Below are 17,920 nucleotides of genomic sequence, written 5' to 3'. Positions count from 1 at the left end.
AACATGAACAAATGCGACTGTAACTGACTGAAAATATTTCTTATTTAAGTTTAACAATATGATTCAGTAGACATATCATGTGTGCATGTGTGTTTTGGTATTTCAGTAATTAATGCTGGAGGACATAAATCCCTTTTGGAGGATATTTGTAGAGGAGGACTGAATTTGGTGACAGTCAGCATAGGTTTGAGGAATACTAACAAGGCAAAAGCTGTACACAAGCATGCAAGTGCTTTTAAAAACACAATCAGTCAACCCTCTAAAACCTTTTTACACTGTGTTGAAATTTGGAAATGGCACAGGAAAGCTTGAAGTCAGCCAAATAAATATTCTGAATGCATCAATACAATACAATACAGGAAGTTGCGAAAACTCCAAATGGCAACTTGGATTGCTGCAGCATGCCAAACTGTGCTGATGTGTGTAGTGGTCTGTGTTTAACAAAATAACCAATCACACTAAAAACCTGTTGTCATGTTCTGTTCATGGTTGTTTTGTTCTCATATATACCAATAAATAACTTTAAAAACATTTCTCTGAGCTAATCTGTCCGTTCTCTGAAAACAGCACTTTCCTTTTCAATCATAGATTCTTTGCTGCTGGAAATTCCTGGAAATATTTCCCTTGAAAGAGCTGAAAGAGCATTATTGTGGACAAACCTTGTGTTTCTGCAGTGTGTCCTTCAGGGCCTGAACATCTCTGCTCCTTCTGGACATTTTCAGCAGATGAGTCCAGTAGGAAGCCTTCCTTTCAGAGCTTTAAGCTGCAAACCACAAAAGATTAATTAAATATTGGAACAGGTATCTTATGTGATTGCATTGATAAATTACTGTCTTAAATTACTTGATTTTAGGCAATTAAAGCAAAATGTTCCAACACTAGATGATAAAATGTGTCTGAAATTGTCACATAAAGCTTTTATTTAAATTAGATGCAACGATATGGAATTGAAAATGCATTTTATCAAACTCTGCTCCACTTGAATTACTGTTTACGCGCTAACTTTGAAGGACGGTCACATGCCCCCTTGACAAGAGATCAGAGAAAATCCTAATGTGACATAAGGTGATGGAATATAAATAAGGTACTTTAAATGTTGGAAAAATCTGAAGCATTGTGAAATATGAAACTGAGTGAAGGCCAAGCTTTCTGCCTCATGTGTTTGATTCCTGATGAGCTATTTGCAAATAGTGCACCAGCCTCCAATGCTCCTGTAAGCCCTCATTAAGATGATGGCTGTTTTGTGTGCATTTTGGATTTTCCTTTTTAATACCTATCCCCCTGGGGAGGCGCACAAACCAGCTGTTTACACGCCAGCTCTGACACTTTAAATGGAATTGGTGGGAAACAAATATTAGTATGTCTGCTTTGATAAACCTCATTTAAGACGTTGGCTTCTCCTCCTGCTCCCAGCGTCCAAACTTGGCCGAGCTCAGAGGGGATTGTGTTGCTACGCAGCTACGCAAGGAAAATAGCTCCTTATACACACCTGTTACGACAGCTTTTAGTGTTTTATCTTTTGTTTTGCCTGCTCTGAAACTTAAGTCTATAGTTTTTATGTTTCATATGTCATACATAAAATCTAGAGATTTAACCCTGCACCCCTCTGGAGATTTTTAAAGGTCCAGCGTGTATGGTTTAGTGACATCCTGGGCAAAGTTGGAAATTTTTACCAATTAAGTCCAACCTCATGTTCTGAGATGACGCAATTAAAATTCCTATCAGAAGCCATCCCCGTTCCTGTCAAGAGTCAAGCGTTCATGGTCCGAACTATTAGTTTCCCTCGTTGGAAAAAGGTGGCGACAGTACAGATACAGAATATAACAAAACCACAGTGAATTATTCTGTCGTTCAGATGGATAATACTTTGACAACTGTCTTTAATGTTCCCTCTGGGTGATGCATTTGGGCCCAACAGGATCCCTGAATTTATGGAACCCAGTGGGAATAAAGTTGGAATTTAAAATCTTCAAGGCTTTTCTCTAACTGGAATTTTAAAAGTAGTTGGGGTAAATTCACATCGGAGGATAATCTTGACATGAGACACTTATATTTTCTATTTCTCAGTCGCATGCACTAATGTTTCTAGAATGCAGAAGTATTTAACCCACACGTTTGAGTCGACTTGTGGCGGGTTTATGAACATTTTTCCACTCCTTTCCAAGCCCATACCATCCAGGATAAACTCTGGTATGCTTTACCTGTCTCTGAAAATCAGAACAGCTTTCAGTCATGTTCAATAAATTACAATATCCTGATTAAGCTCTTTTGTCAGATTAAAATAACCTTAAAGCAGGTATTAAATATGCTTTTAATATTTTTTAAGAATAGATTTTAATTGATCTTATGAAATATTCCAATTTTAAATCTCACATTTAAAGGTTTTCAAATATCCATCTGTGTGTAATTAAGCTAAATAATGTATTTTACTCAATGATAAAATTTCTATAATAAGCTTTTCTAATCTATTGAATACATCTGACCAGGCAGGAGGTGTAATCCATATACACTGGGTGTTCATATTCTTTTGGTTTACTGTGTTATGCTCAAAAGAAGTAACTCATCTGCAGACGTATCTATGCAACATCTTTTATTACAAAATGTCATAAGTTTGGAAACTAACATTCAATATGTAGTTTAACTTATTTGCAGTCTTTTGAGTGAACTGAAGACTATTTGTTAAGATGCTCAGTCACAATGACTGGATTTTACAGAAACTAGATCCATGGACATGGAATATCACTTTTTGTTTGTTCGCCCACTGTCAGTAACCATTCTGCCTTTATCCCAGTTAACTACAGCAGAAGTTGTGAGCCCAGGATTAGTTTCAAAAGATAACAGCCAAAATCAAGACCAGGATGAGTGAAACTAGGCAGTATTTTACTGAAAGATGACTAAATGGTCTTCCATTAAGCTTAAACATGGCTGGAGTTTGACATTCTCTGTAGATCATTTGGGAATTGTATTATTACACAGTGGCCAGATTTTATTATCTGTCCCTTTAGGGTGTTCTCTGTTTGGAGAGATTTAGAGCTGTGAACCGAAGCGATGATGTCACCAGCGGAGGTCTTCCGCTTAAAGATGGCCCTGTAACGGCTCTCATCGCCCACCGCAGACACATTTAGGATGAAAAGTGGAGTTGCTGACACCAACTGAGACATCAACGGCAGTACGTGTCAGGAAGTGGCTGACTGATGCTCGTGCACTCTCACACTCACGTTTCTCCAAACACGATAGATGATCGGCAAGCCCGGTCGGGGCGACAGTGAGCGATTGCTGACTGACAGGCGGAGTACTGAAATCCTCTGATGGATGAGATAAGTGGGCCAAGGCTTCACACACACACACACACACACACACACACACATGCACGCATGCCTTGTTCAGGGGAATTCAGCCTGACAGGCAGCTGAGCAACAGGCATCATATTGGAGTAATGATAGCATGTGTCTGCGGGCGCTCCAGCTGCTGAAACCAGCCAGCTTTAGAGTGGGTGTGCTGTTGTAGCTGCCATCGTCACTGATGATCATTGCAATTGATCACACTGATTATAGAGTCTAATCTTACAGATACAAAATGCACCAGCTTGCCACCGTGGCGACAACTGGTTTGTTTTATTTGATTCCAGCAACTGGTGTGAAATACTGCTGCTGACAAACGCTTCGCACAAGCAGCCAATCATCGAGGCATTTTTAAAACCTCTTCTCATTCTTTCACTCCAACAGTTTCCTCCCCGCCATGATTGATCCGTGTTCTCGCCTTGAGATGCAAATGCCAACACTGCATGAGTGAAATATAAAAAGGGACATCAAAAGAGACCCCCAGAGAGGGGCCATGCTGAGAATTTACACTTTGAATGACACTTTTAAAACCTTCTGCTTATCTTCCTCTTTTGTTGTTGCGCAAGCCGGCGCGCTTCGCAAACCACGCAGCTGGGGGAGAGCAGCGGCCTCACTGGGAAACCAAATAAAGGAGGTTAAACTGAGGAGTCATCGTGGTAAAGATGGAAGTGTGCGGCAAGACAAAGACGGTGCGCACCAGTGAAAGTAATTACACTGCTACCAAATCAACACGTCATTATCTGGGTTTATTTAGACACAAAACTGCTAAATATTAACAGACTAACTGCATTTCAGAGTTTATGTCCAAGTTTATTGATTGTACAGGCAAAGAGAAAAATATATATTTCATTTTCTGTTTTCTTCTGTACAAATTCATCTGTTATGCACGTCTTGACTCTACAGGGCTTTCCTGCAGCTGGTCATCAAAGAAAGTGTTGATACTTTGGAGAATGTAGGTAGATAAAAAGTCCTACTGGAAAATGAAATCAGCATCTCTATAAAGCTAATCAGCAGAGAGAACTAAACAAAACAAGAGATGTAAAACTACAAACCAGAATACATCTAATCTCAGGTTAAACTGTAGTGTAATATAATCAGTTCACAACCAGAAACATTAGTATGTAAGCTATAAGATTAAACTAAATTTCATCTGTAAGTCAAAATCATCATACATTTTGAAATGAACTACTGAAAGGCACAAACTTTTTAACGAAATCCTAATTTCCTGTATATATCTTACTTTTTAAACATTCGCTAACAGTGAATAAAATGACAATGAATAAAATATGACTCAGGCCATATTTTATTCATTGTCAGTCATAATAAGTCAACACTGACTGTTTGCGTTTGGGTATATAATTTGGAGCCAAGAAACATCCACTCCCACTAACAAATTAAAGTAGAGCACAACACAATAAATACTTTTTGCTGTTTGTCTTGTTATGGTTGCATGAGTTGAGTCATTTTCTCGTTTTTGAGATACAAAGAGAGGGAAATAATAATCTCTCTAATGAGAGCTATTCCTCAACAGCCTCCACTCTGTTCTTCTATTCCTCAGATGGTCTCATTGTAAGATGAGCAGCAGAACAATAAATTGGACAAATTATCTGTTGTTCTGGATAAATATCACCCTGTTTATTCTTTAACCTGAATGCTGTGTAAAACTGGATTACCATATGGTTCAATTAATTAAAACTGTGACTTTAAATCGTTTGAAAATGTGTGGAACATTTCGTTGAGTGGTTTTCATTTAGGTTTATTTCACCACATTTGTTTTCTGTTAATTTGTTTCTATCCCAAAACTTTATACAATAAAGTCGATTAATGTTCCAGAAGACAAGAGATGATGCATTGTTATATTTCTGCCAACCCAAAGTACTTTGAGGAGGCCAGATACCGACACAGATGCGACTCATATGCCGGATAATTGTTTTTGCAAATGCTGACTCATGTTTTCTGTCAGCCTGCACTTTGGAGCTCTACTTTATGCTTTAATCGGCCAAATGAGGAAAAAGTAAAACAAGATCAGGGCCTAAAGATATCTTTCATATTAAGTGAAATAAGAAAAATAAATTAATAAAGGATTTTAACTGAGGAACAAAAACAAACTTAAATTTTGGTTTGAACTCAATCTTAAATTGAGATATTAAAATGTTAATTTCCCTCTCAAATAAGTATTTCACCTCATAAAATGAACTCTAACTTTATCACTAAACTGAATCTGACTTGTGTGTTTTGATCGATAAAGCCATTCCTGATCGTTGCCATAAATTATTACTACTTTCCTTCTTTCTAGGTACGTTTGACTCTAATTCACACGAGTAAAACAGTTCATATCCAGGTGACTTGCATGCTGACAGTGAAAAGGCATCACTGTCAGAAACATGTCTTGTCTTGTTCTCGGAGCCGGCCCATAATGAGAGGCTAAAGATGATAGATTTCTTTCACTCCGTCCTTTCAACCATCATCTCCCCTCTGACTGCCTCCTCCCTCTACCTTCCTCCTTTTACACATTTCTATCGTTATTATTTATATCCTCTCCTATCGCAGCTTGTCACGCCTGGCAATACTTTTAGAGAGCCATTCACCTTCTGCTTGATCAAAAGCTTCTCAAGCTGCAGAAACCTGCAAAAGGATTTCAGATGCTTTAACGTGTCCACATTTTGTCATAATACAACCACAAATATTATGTGTTTATCTGACAGGCCAAAGCCAAGTTGTGCATCTTTTAATTTTTTCTGTAAAAATTAAAATTTGGATACATCCTTTGGAAGTTACCTCATTATTCTCATTATTATTAAGATGCTAACTTGTTTGCATCTTGTTTTAAAGACCTTGTGGGAAAATCTAGCCCCTAAATGGTTTTTCAATCACATCCACCATCTTGAATGGAGATTGCAGACCACTCAAAGTAATTCTGATGGCTACAAATGTCCACACTTTGGACACACCTAGTTTAGACTGAATGAAGCATATTCAGCTGACAGAATCAGCAGCTCAAATTCCAGACATAAACTGAGTTAATAATCTGTTGCGAGTCTTAAATTATTTGAATATTTTAGGCCCCGCCCACAGGGATTGGGCTAATATGTCAGAGTTTAAACAAAACAGTTTGTTTCTGTGTGGCTGCAGGGCAAAAACTGTTAAAAACTTTCCTACTTAATAACAAAAAACCTTGAGGAGTGGGCCTTAGAAATGAGCTACAATAAAATATGCAAACAGATACATTTTCAAATACTGAACCTCAGATAGAGTGGTGTCCACTGTATCCATATCATACTTTTCAGATTTGTATTTGTGAAAAATGTGAACATCATGTCCATTTTCTCCCACTTCACAATTATTTCCCACTTTCTGTCGCTCATTCAGATAAAACCCAGACAAAATGCCTTGAGGTTTGTGACAAAAACAAGTTAAAGCGGTTTGAATAAATTTGCAAAGTGCTGTAATATGCAGGTAAAAAAATAAAACCGGCTTCATCCTGATTGTATCTTTTACTTTAGAGGACAAGCTTATGTAATTTATGGCCAAATGGTTTGAAAACTAAAGTCATGTTTAGTAAATGTTAGCAGTTTGGCACCCTGAACGTGACAAGCGCTGCAGCCGCTAAACATTTCGGGATGTTAGCTTCGTGGTTGTGAGCATGACATTTGAATTTAGCTGGAAGCCCAAGTGCAGACTTGTTTATCTCTGGACCATGATCTTTTATTTAAATATCATTGTTAGTAAAAAATAAAAATAAAAAGAAGAAAAGGGAGGGGATATTCTGTCTAAATACACTACAAAAAACTTGAGAACGCTTTCATACATCACCCAGCGCAGCCTGTCTTTTCTTCACAGAGGAGAAAAGGTTACAGAAGTCAGTGAGGTAGGCAGCTTTTATTGTAAGAAAGCCAATGAGGACTGTATGTTTTATCTTTCCTTTAGTTGGAGACGGTGACAGGCTGTGCAAAGCCAGAATGAGAGGAGATCCTTAGAGAGCAGACTGAAAGGTTAGATTGGCCCCAAGCAGCATGGCTGATGAAGTCCCACACAGACACACAAGCCGCCCTCGGTGCCGGTCATGCTGAAGGTGCTGCGTGTTTTTCCCCATGTAGACAGACTGTTTTACAAGCAGACAAAAACCACTATGCCAATCAGGTCAGCGCTTTCCAAGAAATTAATATGTTAATGCTCAAATTTCATATTCATGACTTTAAAAACTGCATTAGCAGTGAAGTCGGCGTTATTAGATCACAAGATGGGACTCTTTAGTCAGAACTACTGTCTCTTTAAACCACAAGCCCAGAGCAAATAATTTCAATGTTTTATTGCAGCTGCTATGAATTCAAGATACTTTATGTTATGTCTTTTCCATTTAATGTCCCTTAGAAATGTACATCCATCTATTTATTCACTGTCAGACTGCTACTATTCTTTCTCACAACATTTATCACATCTTCTTATGGAGAAGATATGAAGAATAGAAGCTTAATGGCCTTAGTTTCACACTTTGTCTAGTGAGCAGGACACTTTTACCCTCTTGTTGCTCAACTGTGTCTTTGTAATGTGAACACAGTTTGGATCAAAACAGTCTCAAAGTGAAAACCTTGTCTATATTTAGTTGCACGTGGATGTTGTGGAGTATTTGCTTCTAATTCGTCTGTCAACATTTAGCTATAACCTTCTGCCTCACAGCTTTCTCTCCTGACTTTTCCTCACAATCAGCATTTGATGATTGACAATGACCAACACAACCTAGTTTAGGTCCTTTATTTTATATAAACATATAACATATATAAAAGTTACCAATAGCAGGTAGAACTGTACAAGATTAAAGTGACTGTTTTTACTAAAATAGAAATCAATGTGATTTACATGCACAGTTGAAAGCTCTGACGGCCTCTGGATAAAAATTAGTTTTTGTCCTGGTGGCTGAGGCTTCCATCAATCTATAACGCTGCCTGAAGGCATTAAAGTAAACAAATGATGATCTTGGTGGGAGGAGTTTTGAGGATGGCTCTTCTGATGCACCTGGAGTTAGCAACCTCCTCCTGGGAGGACAGAGAGCATTTGATGATCTGAGATGTGTTTATGAGCCTCTGCAGGTCCATGTTGTCTGCTGCTCACAGTATACCACATCGAGTATACGTAAGACTGTTTTTGTTGTGAATTGGCAGAAATTGATTAGATCTAGCACATATCATTTCAGATGAGAACTTCCAGGAATCGGAAGGATGCCACCATCACCAGATGCAGGATGAGTGAAGAAAGAAAATACAGAAAAGGTAAAGCCTGAACCTCATTGGCGATGCACTCATAGGAGCTGTGAGCATGGGCGTAGGTTTGGGTAGGGACGGTAGGGACATGTCACGGGATATGAAAAAGTCCCGACCAATTTTTGCCATATTGGCTCAAAGAACGTGGATCTACGATCTTTGATTAGCAGCAACAGGCGGTGCGGAACGGAAGCTTCTTAGTTTGACATTTATTATGAGCCTCCGAGACCGTGTCGGGGGGGTGGGGGGAGGGGGAGTCAGTTGAATCGTCGGACGTTCTTTGATTAGCTGCAAAAGGCGGCGGCTAGCTGGGCACACGCGTCTCCTTTTGAGTCTCCGAGACCATGTCGCCACCAAAAAAGAAAAGGAGACATTAGAAGTTATTTCGCTACGTCGGCTGTAAGTACAGTGAGTGGACCCATAAGTTAGATATCTATCACGCAACGCATTTGTTGTAAAGTCCGGTGTTTAGTAAGGTCAGCACTGAATGTGAGGTAGAATAGGTCTGTTAATTATGTAATATTTTTTCACATAGGAAAACGATGGAGAACGATGGAGAGGTGGCTGGAGCTTCAGGGCTCCAGGTGAGGTGTTAGTTCTCAGATATGAAATATACAGTGTGAAATTATCTCAGTAAATATGGCATTTGAAGTGTTAGTCTTAAATTAAGTTAAACTAGAGTGAATACAAACCAGGTTACGCTTTGTTTGCTCTATAGGAGGCAGTCAGTGTGAGTGCGGGGGGGGGGGGTAAAGGTCCCCACCAAGGTCCCCACCAAAACTTAGACCGAACCTACGCCCTTGGCTGTGAGTGTTCAGATCTGTGCATGCATGAAACTCCTCTGTGCTCGTCCTTTTCACTTCTTATTTACTACTTCCTGGCATATTTATTTTACACATTCATTTGTCCAATATATCCACTATCCCTCCTGGACACACTGGTCAACTCCTCCACATTAACTCACAGCCCTCTGATCTCCATCTTGTTCACAAACATCATTTTTGTGTTTTTATTTTTTAACTTACCTTCATTCCTTCTCTCATGTTACTCTCATCACACATTATCATGTCATCTGCAAATATTAAAATAACAGAAAGTCAATTAGTTTGCACATTCTTTCTTCTGTATTTTTAGTTCAATTATTCTAACTAAATACTGAGGTTGCTAAAGTTTTTCTAGTTAGAAAGTGACTGAACTGATGTCGGAAAGAATTATGAAAATGTTCCAGTAGTCACACAACAAAAATACACAGACAAGATGTTGATCTAAAAGTCTAGCTGCACCTGGGAAACTGTCTCTAATGCTGTTATTTGTTTTATCTTTAAAAGTTAATATTTACAATATAGAGACATTTCGAGCATAAATATTAACTACTGTAAGTCAATGTGATTTTATATAACACAGGATCATCAAATGAATACATTTTATTGGATGAATAATGGATGTTGATCCACATTTAAAAACAAACCATCCAACAGCTAAAGTGAGACGTTCCAGTTCTGACACTGGTAACCAAAATAACCATCCTAGGAGCCTTTCTGCTGGCGGTGTTTTTTTTTTTTGTTTTTTTTTTTGTTTTTGTTTAGTTTTTTTTTTCAACCCTGAACACCAGCAGCGAGTTACAGCACATCTCTAACAGCTGACAACAGCTGCTGCAACAAGCCACACAACTGTTTCTTCTACAAATGTCAAATCTGAAGAGTCTGAAACACCCAGCGTCTCCAGAAAATCCTTCATCAGTCTTTTATCTGAAATGACAGCCTGGCTTCTTTTGAGGTTTGTGAGCTGTTGCAATTACCACGGATTGACAAGCTGAGTGTAAACAAATTCATCAAAACAATAATAAACTGTTTTCAGAGCTAATGTACAGATTGCTAAGTCATCCAGGACAATGAACTCTTTAGATGCTAAAAATAAAAAAATGTTGTAAATAATTTCATTTATTTAAGAAAAAGGGATCTCTTATCTGAAAGAGTAAGCCCTCTTTAATCATGCAGTATCTGTGATTAAATATTTTTTTTATCAAAGATTCTTCAATTTTCTGATTCAGCATTACCACCAGAATGATAAATGAAGAAGTAGAACCTGTCTGACAACATGAAGTAGGCCACAGGGTGAAAAAAGATAAAAAAAATTTGGGGGGTTTTAAGGTTTTTTTGGCTCTTGTGGCCTTTATTTGACATCAAAGTAGGTTAAGAGAGAAGAGGAAAAAGTGCAGCAAAGGTCAACAGCTCGGGACTCGAACCTGTGACATTTACGTCGAGAACTAAGGCCTCTATATGTGTGTTGTGCTTCCATCACAGGACCTCTACATAGTGATTTCTGAAACTTTGGGACTCCAACAAGCCACACTGAGCGCCATTATCCACAAATATAGAAAACAGGAAGAAGTGTTGCAACTTTCTAGGAGAGGCTAGTTTATCAAAACACTGCAGACCAGTGTTGAGTTATGACCAGTTAAGACCTGGTCATAACTCAACAGTAAGAAAGAGAAAATGGGTAAAAATAGCTAACAGCTCAATCAGTTTTTAGCTTTATTGCTCAAACTTTATGGAGACTAACGTTTCGACACCATCTGTGTCTTCATCGGAGTCACAAGTCAGCACAGCAACAGGGATGGAGACACAGATGGTGTTGAAACGTTTGGTCTCCCTGAAGTTTGAGCAATAAAGCTAACAACTGAAAGCCCATTCTGCAGGTAAAATATTAATTAGTTTTTAGCGTTAGAAGAAATTACTTTTTAGGCTTGGATAACTTTTCTCTCTTAATAAATTAAACCATCAGCATCTTTGTTTTACTCAGGTTTTCTTCGTCTGATAATAAAATTTCTTCGGTGACCTATAACATTTAAGTGTAATAAAAAGGCAGAAACAGGATAAATCTTAATGATTTTCCTTAATGTACAACATTTTGTTAGCATGTTTATATGGCAGAATATCTCAATAATTACTTCTACTAGTTGGTTAAAATCTCTCAGATTAAAACAAACTAGTCATCAGATTCACTTTTCCTCTCAGAATGACAGAATTCAGAAAGGATCGGAGACCGATTTCTTCATTAGAGCAACAATGTGGCGTTGCTCAAATTGGAAACTCTGCAAAGCGCCTGCATTGATTTAATTCACCAATTGCCAGATGGAGGCCATTTATCACCACTTTAAGCTTTCCCAAACTTCTCGACGAGACGTAATAAGACTTCGGAGCAATCTGTCGCCACCTCTCATTAGGACGCTAAAGAGAGCCCCCCCCAAAGCTTAATTATTCATCTGCATTAATATCCCTTCAATTATTAGCGATAAGGTAAGTGTGTATGTGTGTGTGAGGGCCAAAGATCAGCCTGGCGTTACCTCAGCCTCCCTCCTGATTAATGGATGAGGGAGAGGAGCTGTTCATGTATTATTACTGCAGAGAGCCGGGACCTTGGAGAGAGATACAGACAGAGGGGGACAAAGAAAGAGAAGGAGCAAACCCAGTGAATAATAATTGCTGTTTGGTATGCATACATGTCCTCTACACATTGGTGGCATTTCAATATCGTTTATGTGCAAAACGATGTGGCCCGGTGCCTAAAAGTGGGATGACTTGTTGTTTGTGAAAATCTATTCAAGGCTTGTCACCTGTGAACACAAATCTATTCAAAATGACACCTGTGGTGCAAAGAGAATAAAACAGGTTAATTTACTGTTTTAAACACAACACTCCTCATTAAGATTTGCTTATTTATCCACATTTTAATTGGTTGGATTAGATCTTCAAGACAGTTTGGCATTAAAATCAGCATTTTAAACCAATAAAAATTATTTATTTTGTCACTTTATGCTATTTTTTCTGCAGAGGCAGAAATGTCAGTGAATCAATATTCGATGGCCATTAGACTCACTTTTTAAATCTGCTTTGACTGTTGTAGTACGCCCTCTGGTGGTGATATAAAGAAGTGCAATATTTGTTTACATTTGAGGAAGATTTTAATCTGTTCTCTCTTTTTTATTGGGCTTAATTAAATCCTAATTTAGTTCACACACATTTCTAACCAATTCCCCCTACAGACCTTCATGGCCAGCATTATGACATTTGGACTGATGACCAACAAAAATCCTATATTTATGTGTACAAGTGCTGAAAGCTGCACAACTGTCATTTGAGTTTGAAATATATAAACATACTGGTAGTGATGGCTGCTAGTGGACCATTAAAATACAGCGCAATAACTTTACAAGCACAGTATTGCATATTAATGATAAGAAAAGTGGTAAATTGCAAGTAAATTATTAACTTGTATAAGAAATGTATTTTTCAAATAAAATCTTTATTAAACTAAACTGTAAGCTATAAATAGATCTAAACACAAATCCAACCTGACATAGTACAGTATAATTCTCCAGCCTATATCAACACATTGCTGATCATTTAAAATTTAAGCTACACACTGGTCTCCATACTAATTGGTTTCTATGGTAAAGAAACACAAAAGTAACACAGTGAAGGTTCCTTTTAATAAATGTAACTGAAGTCTTTTTTAAACTTACACTGCAAGGTGATTAGACTCCAAACTTAATAATAATACAGCTGTTAGGACAACAGAATGTGTCCATGTTGGAGTCACAAGAGAAATCTGATCAATAAATGTGTTGCAAGAATTGACTGATTATAGTAATGATTAATGATTTGTCAGGCTAATGAAATTTTATGTCATTTTTCCTACCTATTTTTCCTTCCTAAGATAACAGGACGAATTGTTTTTACACATGCCTGCATTCATGCAGCATATTTACATGCAGGATTTATGTCACATTTTTTAGCTAAAACTGGATGAGAGTTGCTTCGGCATCAAGTCAAGAGCTTGGTCTGTTTGGATAACGTGCAACCTTTTCTCTGAATAGCTGGAAAAAGAGAACAAAAATATGATAATTAAAATGTTTCTACAAAACACTTTATGTTTTTTTTTTTCACCTAACAATGTTGTAAATATAAGACAGGAATGAACATTTTCTAAATCTGGCTATAAATGTTATAAAAATATATATATATTTTAGAAAACAATATCTTTATCGAAGGTTATACATTTTTCATCTATTTAATTTATTTTTACCCGTGTTCCTCTATATTTGTGATGTGGTTGAAAAAACCTTATGGGGCATGCCGTTAGCCTTGTATTTCAGTGAATAAATTCTATTTAAGGTGCATTGGTCTGAACATGTTTACATATGTTGAAGAGTATCTTAATGTCACATTCAAATCATGCAGCAGAAGCTTAAAGTTAAAAATGTCAAACTAAGGTGCATTTGAAACTAAAATGCATGAGATGAACATCATTTTTGTTTAATTTTACAAGATGTGGAAAAAGTTAAATATTTCTCAATAAAATAGATGTGATGAGCAGTTTAAATAAAAAGATTTGTGTAACTTATTTCTTGTTCTCTTGTTATTGTACAAATTTGATTCCACTGTAATTTAAAAAAAAGATTCATTTTTTAGCAACTTTTCTTAAGAACATACTTTAAATTAAATTAACATAACATAAAGTTATGTTAAGTTGTAACATAACTAGCAGTAGCATAAAGCTCTGAAGTGAAATGCTGGTTTTTATTTCCTATCTCCACTCAGACACTAGGTGGTGCTAAAGTTACACAGATGCTCTTCAATTTTACCCTCTAACTAGCATGATATTTTACATAATCGGTAAACAAATGTCCCTTTTAATCGAATAAGGGAAAATCCTTGACTTAATTAGGAACAGAAATTGAAATATTTAGACATGTATTGGGTTAAATAAGATTTTCTCCTTACTCTGAGCTGGAGAATAATTGGTAATATTGACAGAAACTATTTTCTGTCACTTCTAAATTGTAAAGATGTTCAAATTTCAGGTATAAATCACTACATAATGAATGATTTAAAAAAATAGTGTAGCATGTAAATATCTGATTGTTGAACTTCTGAATGAAAAGAACAGGAAGTGCTTTTATTCTGATATTTTCAACCAGAAGTATCCTTGTGACATCACAGCAAGCTTCACAGAGAGAAAAATCTGAGGTACAAATTATTATTTTTGCTACTTCAGTCAGAGTGTGACATTTGGATTGATGGTTCATATAGAAGAAGATGATCAGATGAGACCAAAATGCGACATTTTGGCAATAATGTAGAAAAATTACATGGCACATCACAACCACCACTGCAAAAACATGGTGGTGGCACATAGTAATAATATTTTATGTACTTTCTAAGCAACATATATTGCAGTAATTGTAGCCATTTTTATTTATTCATTCATTCATTGCTTAGGCTACACACAAAAAATAATAATAAAAAATACTGTTTGTTATCAATAATCCTTTTTTATTCCTTTGCTTTTTATAAGAATTTTAAGTACAAAAGGATTAACAAGTAGAAATACATAAGATGTTTTACTGCCTCCTACTGTTCAGATCAGGAAATAACTTTTTACAGGTCGCACCTGTTCTCCACTAGGTGGCAGCACAAGCACACGGCTAACAACGGAAGCTGTTTCACAACTTCCCACTAAGTTATCTCACCTACATGTGTCAAAAGGAGCAATTTGTAAAGTCTTAGTTCATTTGAAGATTGAGTCCAAGCAACTTAAGACAAAAAAAGATAATAAAAATGACTGTAACGATATAACACAGAGCACAACACGATGCAAGGTGATCATGAAACGGTAAGGGAAAAGAAATACGCGCAAATTATAGGCAAATTATAGGTGCAAATTTATGATTTACATATCTAAAGAAAGTAAATGATTTTCCTGCATAATTAAATATAGTGGATTTTTTTAGTTGATAAGAAATATTTGACTTTGTTCTTAGTGTGTTTGAATTTCCGCCTTTTTATAGAGCTGACTGGGGTTTTATTTGTTATAATTAAAATGCTGTTTATGTATGAAGAAATGGAAAAAATGTTAGTGCGAATGTGATTAATCGCAAATATTAGACGTGGAATTTGAAATCAACACAGTGAAGAAGCGAATAATTAATATATCTATTTAACTTTTTAAGAGTCACCACCCGACGATACTTTTCTTTTTGTCTAAGCCTGCTTGTGTGAAAACTAAAACTGCTTTGCTATGCAAATAACAGTATTTTCATATTATTATTCTAATGTATGTTTTTGAATTAAAAGCTTAATTTTGAAGCGGAAAACGCTGTTCAGCTTCTTTACAACCAGAGGTGCAATGGTGTGTGTGGGTGTGTGTGAGAGAGAGAGTGTGTACTGAAGCACCTCGACTTTATGGGCTACTCAATAAAAGCGCGGCTGCGATCCGTCAGTGCATTTATCATCCTATTACGGCGACAAATCCGGCTCCCAGTACATGAAAGGTAAAATGAATCACCAACGTTAAGCCGTCAATAAAGTCATTTCTGTAAATGGTGTCTCTGAGGGGCCCCGCTATTATTCAACAAGCTTTATCAGCACCTTGGAAATTACGTGGCTTGTAGCGCGGCCCCTGCTTCACTTTGATTAAGGGCCCTGCCAGGCGGCGGTGACAGCGCTTGTGACTCGGGTTTTATTCAGGCCGCTCCCCGTGATGAGCACCGAGCGGACCGGGCGGAGGGAGGACTAATTAAAAGCTATAAATTATCTTCAGTGGCCCCTCTCATGCAGGCCCCTCTTTGCGGCGCCAGATAAGAGTAGACTGAGAGCTCATTTAGTCACAAAGGCGCTGCGGCTAAAACAGCACATTGATACTGTCCTAATTGGAATTTAATTAAGTAGCCAGAGCTTCCCAGTCCGGCCTGTGGGATGAAGATTTCACCGCGCCACTGTTAGCCATCAACACGTCCCCACTTTCCTCTTGTCGCCATTATGATTAGAAATATTATCATTATTACTTCAAATCACTAATTGCGGAGCTTGATGGCCATTTTATTAATATGAAAGAGATTTAACTACATTTCAGGCCCCGCAGCAAGCCGCGCTTGCAGTTTCACTTTGTGCTCACGTCATAAAGCACACTGTAAGCGGCTTCGCCCACTTCGCATACACGCCATTTCGTGCTTACCTACTTCCATTTCGTACCAGAAAGCGTTTTCTTGCCAAGTATGCCTGCAGTAGCTTGGGTTTCTCTTCCGGAGTACAAAACAGTTAAAAGAGAAAAGCAAAAACAGCGCTATGACAGGCTGCTCAGCAGGAGACCTGAGAGCTGTCATAACCCCAGTTGTGCTGAAGGAAACGTGTTATAATTGGAAAATGTGAGCAGCCCAGTTAAAAATACAACGTTATGATTCACAAAATAATTAGATAAATACATACACCACAGTGTAGTGGGTGATGAACCTCATGGGACTTGCATTTTGCTTAGTTGTTGATGATGCAGCTGGATTATAAACAAACCATTTCATAACTATAAACCACTGCGCGTATAAGTTTATTTTTCTTGTTTAGCACTTTCATTTTTTTTTATGGCGATCATAAAACTCCTCAAATTTCACGTGCAATTGGATTTTTTTTGTTTGTTATTTTCTGACATCTTTGCTTGGACTGTATTTTGTATTTCCAGATGTTTGCTCTGAATGACCAGACGAATCTTAGGACCCCTGGTCAACACCATAAACCTATTTACTTAATATTAAAGTGTAGGTAAAATATGATAAAAATGTTTTTTCTGTTATTCATTTTTGCAAATAAATAACAGACGCCTCCATTTCACAACTACCTATTAAGTTTTGATCGCTTAGTAACTTGAAAGCATAATAGAGTAGAAATGGGACAAAATGACGAAGTGTAATAAATGTTCGGTTTTATATTTGTAAATATTTATTCTAAAAAAATTGTTGGGTTTTTGATGGCTTAATTTATGAAAAAATAACATGGCTGAACAAATTTTGAATTTCGCTTTTCGTATATTTGTACGCCCTAAACACATTTCTCTCCTGTTTCGTATTAAAATCCTAAAGTTTATTTTGCGCATTTAGATATTTCTAACTTGTAGCCCAAAATAGCCAAACTGTGAAATAGCTAAATTTAACAAATGCAGGTACTTCCTTGGGTGGCATACATTCATCTAACTTTTTTTTTAATACCATTCAGGGCTCAAATATTAATAATAAATATAATATGGATCATGTGAAACTCAAATTGCCCCTGGCTGCTGGAATCAAAGGTAAAAGCTGCTTTTGCCTCTTTGTTCCATTTATTATGGTGGCTGCTTCGCTCTTGTTTTTGTTTTGCTGTGTACATGCACATGCACGTGCGTTTCTCCAATATCGATCACCTCCGTGATACAGGCGCGCGCGCGCGCCAGCTTCATGAAGCGTTCGGATCCCTGATTGGTCGTCGTAAGCCGTGACAGGGACGATCGGAG

At 37.3% G+C, this 17,920-nt stretch overlaps 1 long non-coding RNA gene across 1 annotated transcript; it reads right to left on the bottom strand.

The window, feature by feature from the left end:
* Positions 1 to 8,079: 8,079 nt before the first annotated feature.
* LOC106946495 (uncharacterized) lies at positions 8,080 to 12,021 on the bottom strand. Its single transcript, XR_001424784.1, has 3 exons — positions 11,946 to 12,021; positions 9,625 to 9,671; positions 8,080 to 8,374 (listed from the first exon to the last, which is right to left on the bottom strand). It is a non-coding gene; the product is annotated as an uncharacterized LOC106946495 (long non-coding RNA).
* Positions 12,022 to 17,920: the final 5,899 nt, after the last annotated feature.

This window comes from Poecilia latipinna, unplaced genomic scaffold, assembly GCF_001443285.1.
Source record: "Poecilia latipinna isolate Pla-1442-1.1 unplaced genomic scaffold, P_latipinna-1.0 Scaffold194, whole genome shotgun sequence".
Classification (NCBI taxonomy): Eukaryota; Metazoa; Chordata; class Actinopteri; order Cyprinodontiformes; family Poeciliidae; genus Poecilia; species Poecilia latipinna.
Note: the sequence above shows the minus strand (reverse complement) of the source record. Positions and strands in the feature narration are given on the sequence as shown.